This window comes from Ceratotherium simum, chromosome 11 (genome assembly GCF_057802395.1).
Source record: "Ceratotherium simum simum isolate JZ-2026a chromosome 11, ASM5780239v1, whole genome shotgun sequence".
NCBI lineage: Eukaryota > Metazoa > Chordata > Mammalia > Perissodactyla > Rhinocerotidae > Ceratotherium > Ceratotherium simum.
The window spans coordinates 59,675,467-59,690,261 of record NC_141910.1 but is presented as its reverse complement, the minus strand read 5'-3'; positions in this window follow the sequence as shown (position 1 = coordinate 59,690,261).

Here is a 14,795-nt window from a genome sequence, read left to right as displayed (position 1 = left end):
GGAGAGTGAAAAGGGCAAATAACATCGTAGCGTTTTTATGAAAACAGTTTTGACCTCGGGCCCCTCTGAAAGGATCTTGGGAACCCCCAAGGGGCCCCAGACCACTTTGAGAACTGCTGAAGGAAGAACATGGTCACATGAGCCACAGGCCTGGGTACCGACCTGGACCTTAATTTTCTTTTAATGGCTGTCTTGGACATTCAGGTTCCCTTTGCTTTGCTCTCCAGAGAGCCCAGACTGCACAGAGACAGCAGGGCTCACGCTCCTGCGGGGTTCTGGGCCCTCGGCTTTCTGCTCCCCGCAGCTCCTTGGTCAGCTCCTCGAACCCTAAGGATTAATCGCTCTTTTCACGTAATAGGCAATGGCCTGCAATGCCTTACCCCTCCGAGAAATCTCTAGTGATGAGGATTCCAGACAAGTGGACAATTCCCCAAAGGGAGCACTTTAGGGCAGAGATTTTGGGGTATGTTCACAGTAGTCCTTGCCCCCTCCCCCCAGGGCTGGCTCCTGTGTTGATTGAAATGTCCGGGAAGGAGGCAGTGAGTAGTGATACCTGGGCCTTGGCAAATGGGTTCTGGAGGCCGACTGGTGTGGTTCCGAGACAGCCACTTACTAGCTGCGTGACCTGGGGAAGGTCTCTTTGATCTTCCCAACTTCAGTTTCTTCACCTGCAAAACTGGACTAATCGCATCTACCTCGCCTGTTGAGGGAAGACTTACAGATAATACATGCTAAGCACTGAGGCACTGGCCAGGGAATCAGCAGCCCCGAAGCCCCAGCCGTATCATTTCCTAATTGTGCGTGACTTGGGCAAGTTCCTTTTAGGAAGACTTGACTTTCAAAATGTTTCTAGACTCTGACCACTTCTCACATGTCTTGTCTTATCACCCTTGCCCCAGTCATCATCATCTTTTGTCTGAATTAATGCAGGAGCCTCCTAACCTGTCTCTGCTTCTGCCCCAGCCCTCCAGCCCTGGTCTACTCTCCGTGTAGTGACTGGAATTAATTTCTAAGTCAGGTTATGTGATGGCTCTGCTTAAGACCCTCTACTGGCTTCCCATCTCATTGAGAACAAAACTTAAGTCCTTGCAATGGCCTTGTAGACCCTACAGGATCTGCCCCGTCCCCTCTCTGACCTCACTTCCTACTTCTCTCCACTGCCCTTCACACCTCATATCCCAGCCACACTGGTCTTCTCCTGTTTCTTCAACATGCCAGGCATCATCTGACCTCAGGGCCTTAGCACTTACTGTTCCCTCTGCCTGGACCCTTTCCCTCGAACAACACATGACTTGTTTCCTCATTTCCTTCAGGCCTTGCTCAAAAATCAACTTTCAAAGAGACTTCCCCTGGACACCCCATTTATAATAACACCCCATCCCTCAGTCCCTGGCATCTTACTCTGCTTGACTTTACTCACCATGTTGTAGGTTTCAATGTTTGTTGAATGGGATTATCTGGGCTATAATTTCTCCATCTTTAAAGTGAGAGGGTTGGACTAAAATTTTCAGGCTCCTACTAGCTCTAATGTCCCATAACTTTGTTTATGTCCCTGTGTTGGAAAATGACTTTTAAATGAAAACAAAATTGTATCTGTAAATGTGTTTATCTGCCTGCGTTTGATGAATTATTTAACATAATGAGCATGAGTCCTGTTACAGTCTCCCGATTCAGCAGGCAGAGCATCACAGCAGCACGAACCCTGCCCAGCTCAGTGCAGTGTAGATTCTTCGGATGAGCAAAGGAAAGGAAACCTGAGCTCGAAAGATAGCCATTTAAAAAAAATTTAGATTCCAGATCTGTACCCAGGCCTGTGGCTCACATGACTATATTCTTTTTGTGTGTGTGTGAGGAAGATTAGCCCTGAGCTAACATCTGTTGCCAATCCTCCTCTTTTTGCTGAGGAAGATTGGCCCTGGGCTAACATCCATGCCCATCTTCCTCTACTTTATATGTGGGATGCCTGCCACAGCATGGCTTGATGAACAGTGCGTGGGGGGGGGGGGGGGTGAACCTAACCACTACACCACCGGGCCGGCCACTCACATGACCATATTCTTAATTCAGCAGTTCTCAAAACCCTTTCAGGGAGATCTGAGGTCGGTTATGAAAACAGTTTTGACCTCGGGACCCTCTGAAAGCATCTTGGGAACCCCCAAGGGGCCCCAGACCACTTTGAGAACTGCTGAAGGAAAAGCCTCACGGTGGCTCACCTCTTCCCCTACCCTGGCAGCAGCCCCGTAACTCCTTTCCTTGACCCCTGGTCATTCTCCGTTGGAGCAGCCGGTGGTCTTTATCAAATGCTCCTGGTCTCCTCCCTGTAGTACTTCCTAGGGCTTTGCCAGCAGTTCCACAGACAGCAGAGCTCTCAGGGCATGGCAGAGAGAATGGTGTCCAGTACCTGGGGGCACATCCTGAAGCAGCCCACCCCAGCTCAAATGGAATGCAAGTCTCCTGTTTCAGCTTTAAATGCATGGGGATTTTGTATTATAGGTTCCATAAGATAACCATTTTAAATTTTTAAATTTATGTATTTAATTATGTACTCTCAAGCAAACTCAAGGCAGGCAAGTCACGTTTATCTTTGGACTTCTGGGTTTCCTTGCACATCATCAAATGCCTCTGGAAGCAGGGGTGCCACCTTCCTTTCGTTTGAGAAACAACAATCTCCAGAAAAAGGCCCAGCTCCTCAGAGGGGCGCTGAAGGGCCTCCCCGACCCCGCCCTGCCGTGGCCCTGTCCCTGCCGCCTCCCCTCCAACCTTAGCCTCCATTCTCGCTCTTCTCTCCGCCTGGAAGGCTCCTGTCCCAAGGGGATGGGTCCTCCCGGGTCTCTGGTGTCGTTCTCTCCGGAACACTCCTCTCCTGTCCCTGCCCCTATTTGGCATCGGTCGCTCCGCTGCCCATTCTGTCGCTTCTCTCCCGGTTTGCGCCCCTGTCGGAGCGCGCGCGGCGAGGAGGCAGCCGGAGTCCTTGCGCGCGGTGATGCTCAGCGAAGATCAGGCCTGCGGGGCCGAGAGGTCCGCGGCCGGGGGCGCTGCAGGGCCGGGCGGGGACGGTGAGGACGCGCCCGCAGTTCCCGCTCGGGCCGCAGGGTGGGGCGTCTGGGCGGGACGGCGGCCGGCCGGCTCTGCCCCCGGTGCCCGCTGAATTCTCGGCGCTTCCCGCCCGGCCACTGGGCGCCTCCCTCCGGGAAGGGGCCGGCCTGCGCGAGCAGGATCCGGGAGGAAGCAGAGCCCCTGGGACGGGGGTCTTCCCGGGGTGGCACCTACTGGGGACGTGCAGGATGACTAGAGGACATTAATCTTGTCGAGGCCTTCTGGAACATGGGGTCTCTGTACATTTCCAAACTGAGAATCACCATCGGCGTTCCTCAGTCCCCTTCCCCCTCCCCCACCCCAGAGGCCGTACCTTGTCATCTTGGGCCTGAAAGCTGCAGTGAGTCTGCGCTTTGCCACTTAGCAGCTGTGTGACCCTGGACGAGTGGCTGCACCATTCTGGGCCTGGGTGGCCTCATCTGAACACGGTAGAGGCGCAGCCGTCTACCGAGAGGATTTAATAGAAGAAGAGGGCTGTGCAGGGTGCAGTGTGGGCACACAGTCACCCCTGCTCCGCTCCTGGGGTCTCTGGAGAAAGGCCAGAATTTCCCGCTGACTCTGCCCTGGCCTAGGACCACGACCCTGCAAGTGTAGCGTGTTGCCTCGTAGGCCCTCAGAGCACCGCAGGGCGGGGAGCCAGGCATGTTGGGGCAAGGCCAGGCCTCAGGATGGGCATGGATTATGCGCTGATTATCTGAGTTCCAACAATGTCAGGGGACTCACAAGGCACCTCCTGAAACCCTTCCAGGGCCTTCCTTGGGACTTTTGACTACCATATTTCCTGGGACATCTCTGCCCTCAAACCAGATTGCTTTATTGAGGGAGGGGGAACGGGGTGGGGGGTGGGGGGAGTGGCCTTCCAGCCCTCCCTGCGCATGTGCAGGCGTGCTCCCCACAGCTTGTAAATTTGAAAAGAAACTTCCTCTTGTGTGTGTGCAAGAGGTGTGTGGAGGAGGCAGTGTGTGCGTTTCAGTTAATATTGCTTGAAACCAATTTCAAGGTGATCAAATAAGAGGCTTCCTGTTTACATTTCATTTTGATAATTGCCTATTACAGCCGCAGCCAGAACCCTGGAGAACCTGGGTGTCTGCAGGCTCCCCTGGGCTTTGAACGAGCTCTGTCTGAGCTCAGCCTGGGCAGACTCCCAGGGATGCTGGGGGAGCTCGGCATCCAGCCCAGGCAGGCAGATGACATCTCAGTCGTGTCCCCGCCCCCCTTTCCTCTGCCCGCCTTCACACTGGGGCTCTCCTAGCCTGGACTTTAACCTCCCCAGTCTCCCGCCCACCCCCACCCTCCTCCTGCTGTTTGTTTCCTGGTGTTCTCCCCACCCCATCCCCAACCCAAATCTCCTGGCGGGAGGTCCACGATCTCTTCATCAGTCAATAATCCTGAGGGGCTCCAACCGTGCTTCTCCACCCCTCCACTCATTGTTCTCAGGGGATCCAGGGTTGGCTTTGCCCTCGCCTCATACCTGCAGCATGTTTCAGAACCTGAGCATTGCTGGGTATCAGCTGTCCCCCAGTGTGTGTCACTGCAGGTCTCCCCACAGGCGTCCCTCCCGACAGCCCATTGCACGCACGGGCCCACAGCCAGCCAGCCTGCCTCTACTTCTGGCCCTCCTATGTGTTCCCTCACTGTTCCTGTGCCTTGACCGTGGCTCCTCAGCCAGACTGTGAGCTCCTGGAAGGCAGGGCCCTGGCTTGGCCTGCCGTACCAGTTCCCACGGAGGGCTTGGCCGGGTGCTGGGCGCACAGGGGCACTTAGAAAATGCCTGCCGGGTGTAACCTCAAGGAGGCTGGGTCCAGGTTGGATGGGGGCAGGCATGGACTGAGGCTGTGGGACAGTGGTGGCCTTGAAGTTACTGTGAATGACAATAAACACCAATTGTGGGAAGGAAGAGAAACAGTTCTATATAAAAAAAAATTAATAAATAAAAGAGAGTCACTGATAGGTCACCAGCTATAGTCACATCCCTGCCACCTGGAGCTGTTGAAATCCATGAAGGGAGCAGAAAGGGTCTCTGAGTAGCCAAGATTGATGTCACAAACTCCATGCACTAAAGCTCCTGCACTTTACCCTGAGTTGAACCCCTCAGTTCCACGTACACAGGAACCTGCTTTTATGAACATTTCTAACAAATGCAGGCATCTGGTTTGTAAATCCACACCAGATTAGGAGCAACAAATCAAAATGTCGTTAAATTGCTTCGGGCCGACATTCTGACAGCACGGAGAGGTGACAGCTGACAGCTTTAGTGAGGGATGAGTCTCATGATCTACAAACAGCCTTCAGAAGGCCTCAAAGAGCCCAGCAGCCCCGGGCCATCCGGCTGGGGGCACAGATCCCCACCTAGACAAGGCAGTGCCCTCTAAGCCCGTCATCACGTTGCAGCTCAATATGGAAATGGATGCTCATAATGATTAACCCTGAGTCACGAAGAAAAGTTAAATGATGTTCAAGACTCTGTTTAAGTACTTAAGGAAGCATCTTATTCATTTTAAGTAAGTTTCCCTCCAAAACCGTTAAAATTTATTTAAGCTTAAAAGAATCATTCCTCGCTAACTAGAAAACTGAGTGTTAGCTTCCATTTCTGGTCTCCCCAGCATTTCGTGCACATCCTCTCATTGAGGAGGCTGCACAATTTATCACCGTTTTAGAGAGGAGGGCGGGTGACTTACTGAGGGTCCCATGGCCTGAGTAAAAGGGCAAGTCTCAATGTCAAGTGTCCTTGACTCTCCCACAGCTCCACTTCCCCACCGCTGCCTCTCTCCAGGATGACTCAGGCCCCCGAGGGCTCCAAATGGGTGTTACTGTCCTGATGTTGCAAAATGTCCTCTTCCTCAGCTGTGTCCTTCCCTCCTGGTCTGTCACCCCCCATAGCAGCCTGGGGCTGCCAGCTGTGACTTTCATCCGCGCTGCATCTCCCGCATCAGCACAACTAGCACTAAGCATCCACCATTGGTATCACGTTGGTTCAAGCTCTGGGTCTCTCCAGAATGGTTCTTCAGGAAGGCGGTGGGCTGGACAGAAACGCCATCAGCACCCCTAACCCAGAGTTAGCCATTTACAGAGAGACAGTGTGGCAGAGTGGGCTCTAGGGTCACGTGCCAGCTCTGCCACCTACTAACTGTGTAGCCTTGGGAAAGTTACTTAATCTCTCTGTGCCTTGGTTTCCCCATCTGTAAAATGCAGATAATAATAATACTTAACTCACAGGGTTGTTGTGGCCATAAGTTAATATGTGCCAAGTGCTTAAAATTGTGCCTGGCACTTAGTAAGCATTTGACAAACATCAGTTGTTATTGTTAATGCAGGGCGGTTTACACACATCATCTCCATAATCTGTCTCAAATCCTTTCTTTAGAATAATACTGGTTATAAAGAATCTTGAATTGTCATTCCAGTCTAGTAGGTATGAGTTTTCCCATTTTGCAGCTGAGGCACCTGAAGAATAGAAAAGTAAAGTGACTGATTTGAGGACAGAGCGCTGGGAGGTGGCAGAGTTGGGATTTGTCCCTGGGTGCGATGGTCTGAATGTCTGTGTCCCCCTAAGGTGGGGTATGAGGAGGTGAGGCCCTTGGGAAATGATTAGGTCATGATGGCAGAACCCTCATGATTGGGATTAGTGCCCTTATGAAAGAGACCCCAAGAGCTAGCTCGTCCCTTCCGCCACGTGAGACTACAGATAGAAGGCACCAGCTATAAACGAGAAGGCGGGCCTTCACCAGACACCAAATCTGCCCGTGCCATCATCTCGGACCTTTCAGCCTCCAGAACTGCAAGATGTAAATGTTTGTTGTTTATCAGCCACTCAGTCTCTGGTATTTTGTTGTATTTTCCTGAACAGACTGAGAAGCTGGGTCTACCTGACATTTGAGTCATCATCCTTCCACGACATTAAAACTACTTCTTTCAGTAGAAGTGTTCAAGAGAAGAACTTCCTTGGAAAAGTGAGTAAAAGAGCAGTCTTACAGCTTGTAAAAACTGGAATTCTCGCTTTCAAATCCTGCTTTGAGAGATTGAATCACCCAGATATTACAAACTTTCAGAACTTCAGAAGGAAAGTTTGGGAGGAAGGAGGGTACTTTCATTTTTCAATAGCAGAGAAGCCAGAGAGGCAAAGGTTGTCTCTTATCATTGTTCTGTTATCCACTGTTTTATAATCAATCACCTCAAATCTTAGTGGCTTGAAAGAACTATAATCATTTTATTATTATTATCTCTCACAGTTCTGGGGATTGGCCAGGCTCAGGTGGTTCTCATTCAAGGTCTTTCATGCAGTTGCAGTCAGGAGCTGGCTGGGCCTAGAGTCATCTGGAAAGTCTACTCACTCACCTGTCTGGTGGCTGATGCTGGTGGTCAGCCAGGACAGTGGGAGCTGTTGGCCAAACACCTCCATGTGGCATAGGCTTCCTCACAGCATGGCAGCTGGATTCCAAGAGCGAGAGTTCCAAGAGAATAGGGTGGCAGGGCGTGGCATTTTCTGACCTAGCTTTGGAAGTCATATAGTGTCACTTCTGCAATGACTTCTATTCATCAAGGCAGTCACAAAGTCCCACCCAGGTTTAAGGAGATAGGACATAGACCGCTACTCAATGGGAGAGTGTCAAGAAAAACATGTAAGATGGGATATACCATGGAGGCCATCTTTGAAAAATACAATCCGCCACATGGCAGGCTTTCCTGGAAGAACTTTCCATTTGAAGGAAAAAGGTGACAAATGGCAAACTGAGTCTCTAACAAGGACCTCTCCTGTAGTCACCTCTGATGATAGCTTCTTTGGGGAACCGGCCACAAGAGACATGGTCGGCAACAAGATTTATGGCTCTGCCAAAGCTGTCATTGAAATAAATAGGATTAGGCTGCAGTGACTTCATCATCCGGACTGTTCTAATAACATGTAATTTGCCACCATGCTGTGACCAGCAAAGCTGCTGGGGCATGTGAGTGGAAATGCCTGGTCACCTCGAGGATGGGGCTGTTTGCTGGAAATCTTGCAGGCCCTTGACCCCGTCCACCAGCAGACAGATCTTAAATCCTCCCCTTGCCAGCTTTCTTAGTGTAGACAAAAGCTGGAGGTGATTTTGCTTTTGAAGTTCCTGAGTCAGCCAGAGCCCCAGGAATGTCCTCCGTCTTCCCCCAGCCCCGCTCCCTGAGGTCCTAGTCCCAAGCCTGTGAGCTCTGGAAATCCAGTCAAACCAATTGAGAGTTTTCCTACTGGAGAGCACAGTGTGCTGAGGCTGGACTCCCAGGGGACCTATGTCCAGCCTCCAGGCGGGCTCTGTATACATCCATGATCCGGGCTGGCAGGCCCTGCATGGGGTGGCTCCTAAGATGTGGAGTACAAGCCACAGAGTGGGGGAAAGCCCTCCTACCCCAGCCTGTCCATCCATTTCCCTATGGCTCCCTAACTCAGCCAGCTGCTGGCTTCCTCCTGGGCTCTCTCACCTCCAGCTCCCTGCCCCCGCTGCACGAAGCACAGCCTCCTCCTAACCCTAGCATCCCAGACCCTCCTGTGTAGACCAACCTGGTGTCACTCTGGGCCCTTCCCCTTCCAGCCTGGGCAGTGAGAGGCGGGGCTGGCCTTCCACAAAGGCTGCAGAGCAGAGCATGCCTGCATCACGTCCTTGAGGGTCATCCTCTCTGGAGACCTTCCTGCTCACTGGGCCCGGGGAACGAGGCTGTAAGTGAGCAGAGGGTCTGAGGTGGGGGCAGGGTTCGGGCCGCAGAGGGAGGTGGGCTGCTGCAACCCGCCCAGGATGCTCTCTCACTGCCCCTGGGCTGCCTCTCTTTCCCCTGCAGAAGCTCATGCCCCAGTGGGTCCTCCTGACCCCACAGGGGGTTCCCCTATCCAGTGACTTGCCCCTGATCTCAGCTCCCCACCTGTGAACTCTCAGTGCAGAGCAGCAGTGAAATCCAGAAGTTCCCTAAATTCCTGGATAGCTGACTCCACCCAGAATATCCAGATCTAGAGAAATGTTGATAACAACCGCCACCACTTGTTCAGCGTTGACTATATGCCACGCACGATACCAAATGCTTTATTCTCAGTATTGAATCCTTACAATAACCCATTTTACAGGTGAGAAATCTGAGGCTCAGAGAAGTTAAATATATTTCTCATTGTGTCACACGAGTAAATGCTGGAGTCGCTATATGAATCCAGATCTGTTTGCAAACTCCTTATTAGAAGCCATGAAGTATTTCTAATGTACCCCGGGGTTGGCAAGTGGCCCCTGAGTCCATAAATAACCTAACCTGGGTGCGTCCCATTCCATCCTCAGTCCCTTTTGTATGGGGCAGAACCGGAACCAGTGGGGCTGGGGTGAGGGGAAGGCAGGGAGAGTGGCAGGCAGGCCGGCAGCTTCATGGGGGTCCAGCTGAGGCTGGGTGCTTCTCTGATAGCCGGCTGTTGTGGAGGGAAGTCAGGCCTCAGACACTAAAGGGCCAAAGATGAGAGGGGATTTCCAAAGATGACTCCACAAGGCTGGGGGTGCTGCTGGCTATTTTGACAGCTTAGCCGGCCCTCATGAGAAGGGCCCCTCCTCATGACTGCCTCTGAGGTAGCTCTTCACCCTATCCTTCCCTCCAGGAAGTACTTTCAGTGAAAGTGCATAGACTTTAGAGTCAAGTCTCTAATCGGCCACTTACTAGCTGTGTGACCTCAGGAAAGTCACTTAACCTCTCTGAGCCTCAGTTTCCTCCTCTGCAAGTGGGGTTAATAATACCCATCGGACAGTGTTGTTGGGAGGAGTCAAAATCTTGAGCATGAAGCCCTCAGTGCCCTGTGCGTGGGAGGCACAATTTTGCTGGCATTATTGTCCTGACCCTCTCAGAGGGCAGAACACTGTGGTCAAGTTGATTAAGCCCAGATTAGAGTGTAGAGGACTGCTCCACGAGGACTCTGTGTGTACAGCAAGATTTCTAGTGGAGGCATGGATGGGGCTCCTATCTGATAGGGCCTCCTGGGCTGGCTGGTGCACAGGACCGACACTCCTCAGCCAGCAGCGAGCAGCCGCCGTTTTCACGGGGGTGCACGGATGAGGTTCGGTTCAGCAAGGAGGAGGAGAGGAGCCTGCAGCGGCAGGAAAGACAGGTCCAGGGGAAGGGAAGGAGGCAGGGCAGCCCCATGGCAGCAGGGCCCAAGGCCAGCACCAGGCTAGAAGGTGGGACTCGGCCCAGCAGCCTCCAGGGAGAGTGCTCGAGCAGCTGGCTGGAGGAGCAGGGGGCCGAGAGAAAGGGCTTGAGAAGGTCAGGCTGGACTCTGGGCAAGGAGAGCATCTGGCAGGGTCAGGCCAAGGGCACAGGCCACCTCAGCGCTCGGGACTGTGGGGAGTGGGCAGGGTAGGGGAGGACTATCGATCAAGGATTGGCTCCAATGGGCCACTCTCTTTGCCTACATCTTCTCAGATTCTCACAACCACCGTCCAGGTTCCACAGCTGAGGAAATCAAGCTAAGAGATAATAAGTGGGTTTTCCCCAGGCCTCGGTCAGGAAGGGCCAGAGCCGGGATTTGAACGCAAGGCTGTCTACCACTTTCCGTTGCGTCAGGCAGAGGGGAAGAGGGAAAAAGTGAGTAGGCCCGATGGGGCAAGACCTTGTTTGCTGGGAACCCAACCCAAGAGAGCTCTGTGTGAGAACTGGTGAGAGTGCCCTGCCCTCACCCGGGGTGCCTGACAAGGGCCGGGAGCGCAGGACAGGAACAGCAGGTTTCCTGCAGGCCTCGGGCTCTGGAGCAGCCAGGCCAGACCAAGAATTTCCAGCAGAGCAGGCCCATTTGCTGCGGCCACCGCCCACCAGGGCTGCCACTCACAGAGCAGCAGCAACTCTCCCAGCCCTTAGACATGACACTCCCCCGACGACTCCTTGTCCCCCCCACATCATAGTCACTGATGTGTCGAAACATAGGAAACTACCTTCTCCCAAAGATGTGGAGGAAAGAAGGATGGGACCGTTGGATCCAGGGTTCTCCAACAATCCTTCACAGGTCTCACTCCACTCTAATGATCACCACTTCTCCAGACGGACCACGTGTTGTCCCTGTGAGGGGTGGCGGCAGCACAGCCCGTCTGCTCAAGGGAATGAGAGAGTTCCTGTGAGCCCCTCAGCCACCGAAAGACTGTCTTGGAAGCCCTCGTGGAGAGGGATGAATGACACAGGAGAAGCGCTGCTTGGAGGCCTGGTTTGCCCAGAAGTGTCCAGCAGAGGCAGCCCAGGTGTTTGGCCCTAGAGAGCTTCCCCCACACAGCCAACTTCCCCCACGCGGGGCCCAACAGAGGCTAAAGGCCGCGTTCCCACGCCGCTCCTGCTGGAGCCGGGCCAGGCCTCAGTCAGCGCCTTTCACCGCCGCGCCAGCTCAGAGCCCTGGGCACCTCAAGCTTTGGTCTGAGGGGAACCAGTCAGTTCCAATTACCAGTCGAGAGGCCTCCCACAATCAATGCCTCTTTATTTCCTGGAAAGCCACACGCTCACAGCAACAGCCGGGACAGACCAGCAGTCTCTGCCCATCCAGGCAACCCGCTGTGGGCTCCTGGTGTGGACGGAGAGCTGCCTCCCACCCACCTGCACTGGTGAACCAAATCTCGAGTCCTTGACCGTGACCTCTGGTGGGGCTGGGGGAGGGGTTCCTGAATTTGTTCGTTCATTCAACAGACACAAGTATGTTTGAATGTCTACCACCTTCCGGGCACTGTGTTGGCTTGGGACATTGCAGCCATCGAGACAAACACCGCAGAGCCCTGGGGATCTAACGTGGGCAAGTGAGTTGTCTGGCCCCATTTTCCACACTGGCAATGAGGACGGGACGGAGTAGTCCCAAGGGCAGTGAGTTCTCCTTGGTCAATATGTCCCAGCCTCTGCTGGAGACTGGACTACGACGGGCCTGAACGCTGGGGCTGATTGGGAGAAGAGATCCTAAATAGCCCGAGCCATCTGGCTGTCATGGGGGCTGTGCTCTGGTGGTCATCAATCCACACACAGGCCACCACGGCCAGGCAGGAGAGGTCACAGCAGTCATGATTAGACCCAAAGTTGCAGATGAGGACGTTCTAGAGCCCCTGCTCTAGGCTAGTGGTTGCTTGGCTGGAAGAAGCTGACAGTCAAAGATGAGCAGATCTCCAGGCCATAGCCCTCCCCCCGTGGACCCCTCCTCTGCCACGGACAGGTTAGGACTTGCTCTCTGGCCTCCCATCCGCCGTGGTCATGGAGGCAGGCATGGAGAGAGTGAGCACCTTGGAAGTGTCCAGATGAAGCTTTCCAACAGGAAACCCAAGCAAGGTCTCAGCCAGTGGGGCAAGGGCAGCTGGTCAAAGCTCTCCTACTAGGTGGGACCAGGTGAGGCCAATTCAAAGAAGAGCTTCCATGGCCTCCATGAGAAACTGGCCAGTGTCCTGGAGACTGGGCATTCCGGCCTCCTGGTTGCCCTCCACACCCCACCGTGCCTGCCACAGACCTCATCTTTCCACAGGAGGCTCCTGGGGAGCTGAGCCCCTCCACACCCAAGTGGAGGAACCAGGGTGAGGCCCAGGGGGCACAGGATGGGGAGGGGCAAAGCCCCCCAGAGAGCAGGGCTGAGGCTGTCAGGGTGGAGCTAAGGCCAGACATGTCCTGCCTGGAGGGCACTGGTCTGGGCCAGCTCAGGAGGGTCTCCAGAAGCCTGCGCGGGACCTCTAGGGGGTTTGTACCCAGGGATGGAGCCCTGACCTCTGGATGCAGGGACCTGTCAGACCCTGCGCACATCATTGAACGTGTCAGAGCCTGAAAACCACATGAGTCAGGGAGGTAAGACGCTGCCTGAGGCCTCGTGAATCACTCCACCTCCAGGGAGCAGGCTGCTGCCTCAGTCTCCCTCTATATCACACGGGTAGAGAACACGCAGCTGACTGCCGGGCGCTCTTCCAGCCGGGCAGTGAGATCCTCAGACACGACCTTGCTGGAAAGCGTGGGGCACTGGGCACGGAGCACCCAGGACGCCAGGCAGCCTGGGTAGAGGTTTCAGGGCTGCTTCTTGCCTTCTGTGTGACCTGGGCAACTTCCTTCAGTTCAGCCGTAAAATGGGCCAATAATGCCTGTTCTTCTGTGAGGCTCTGGGAGGAACTGTCACTCCTGCTGTTGTTGGTGGTGTTATTATTATTTGGGCCGAGCAGTCAATTGCTCTATAACACGCATAGTCACAAGCAGGATAACGTATCCATAGTCACTGTTAGGGACTGAACTGTGTCCCCCAGAATTCATGTTGAAGTCCTAACCCCCAGTACCTCAGACTGTGACTGTATTTGGAGAGAGGGCCTTTAAGGAAGTGACTAAGGTTAAATGAGGTCATATGGGTGGGCCCTAATCCAATCTGACTGATACCCTCACCAGAAGAGGGAGAGACACTAGGAAAGGCCATGTAAGGACACAGTGAGAAGGCGGCTGTCTACAAGCCAAGGAGAGAGGCCTCAGGAGGAACTAATCCTGCTGACACCTTGATGATGGACTTCCAGTCTCTAGAACTGTGAGAAAATAAATTTCTGTTGTTTAAGCCCCTCAGTCTGCGGTGCTTTGTTACGGTGGCCCCAGGACACTAGTACGGTCACTAACGGGATCACCAGGATCATCCATAGGGCCTCCTTGCTTGTCCTGGAAGATCTCTCAAGGCCTCCTCACAGGGGACATTTCCTTGGATCTAGCTCTGCTGGGCAGGGGCATACGCTTCTCCCAGCCCTCACAGTTGGGGTGGGGTCACCCTCACCATCTCCCAGAAGGTGGCTCGCTCCTGGCCAGCCCCAGCCAGGCTATTGGCCCTCTCAAGTGCCCTTGGCACTCAGGGCCTCTCTCTGGTTAGCAGCCTGGCAGCCCCTCGGCAGGACCCCAGAGCCAGGCGTGGGCACCCCTCATCCGCACTGCTTCTGGGCCCTCAGCCCACTTGGCTTTCTTCTTCCTCCTGGCTCCCGGCCAGACTGAGAACCCCTTCAGGAGGGCTCAGCAAGTATTCCCTGAGGTTGGCCTCTCAGACGTCTTCCAGAAATCCAGCTGGGTTCCCATTCCTCACCTAGCTGACCAGGGCATTGGGGAGAATCCTGGAGACAAAGGAGAGGCGAGAACAGATAGGGGAGCAAGAGCACGGGTGTGACGGCCCACGTCCCCTCGGGCCTGGACTCCCCGGGGCAGGTGTCCCTCAGCTCTCCCTTCAGCCCATCCCAGGGAGCCCTGCTGGAAATGGCGACGCCTGCTCGGCACGACCCCGGATCGGCTGACCTGGGGGCCCTGCAGGGACTAAGGTGGCCATTCTGCTCAGAGGGCCCTCAGGCTGAGGTCAAGAACCTCACCGCTGCTGGCGAGGAGGCGAGGTCTGTGCTCCAGAGGCTGCTCGTGCCACCGAGGGGTCATGACCAGGAGGTCACAGGAGAAGGCGGTCAAGCCGGTGCCCACCATGGTGTCCAGAACCGAGTTGACACCAGGCCGTTTTGTACTAAACTCAAGGAAGGAGAAGGCTTTCTTTCTTTCCTCAGCCCCTGACGACTCTCTGTGCCCTCCCCTCCCAGGAGGAACTTCTTTGAAACCTGGAGACCTCCTGGCTCTGCCAGAGCTTGTCTGGATCTTCCGGCTGCACTGCAGGGAAGAGAGGACGGAGGGGCTGCTAAGTCTGGCCAGGTCGAAGGCAAAGGTCTTCTTCCCTTGAACAGATGGATGATTTGATGTGTCCACTCATTCATTTA